The following is a 252-nucleotide window of genomic DNA, read 5'->3' as shown; positions in this document are numbered from 1 at the left end:
TTCCCCAAATCAGCTTTTCTAAATTATTACTTCAGAGAAAGTGGACTTACAATTCAATTCATCGGTATCACAAATCGTTGGACTCCGTCCGCAGGAACGGTTTATCTTGGGGAATTGCCAAGTGCTTATCGCCCGCAAAGGAAAGCATCATCGGAAACATTCTGAAACCAGAAATGTACAATTTGCCTATGTCATAGGAGTTGAATCCCCAGAATCATATAAAGGAAATGTTTGACATTAAATATAATACAC

Source organism: Penaeus monodon, chromosome 34 (genome assembly GCF_015228065.2).
Source record: "Penaeus monodon isolate SGIC_2016 chromosome 34, NSTDA_Pmon_1, whole genome shotgun sequence".
Taxonomy (NCBI): domain Eukaryota; kingdom Metazoa; phylum Arthropoda; class Malacostraca; order Decapoda; family Penaeidae; genus Penaeus; species Penaeus monodon.
The sequence above is the reverse complement of the archived record's forward strand: the minus strand, read 5'-3'. Positions refer to the sequence as shown.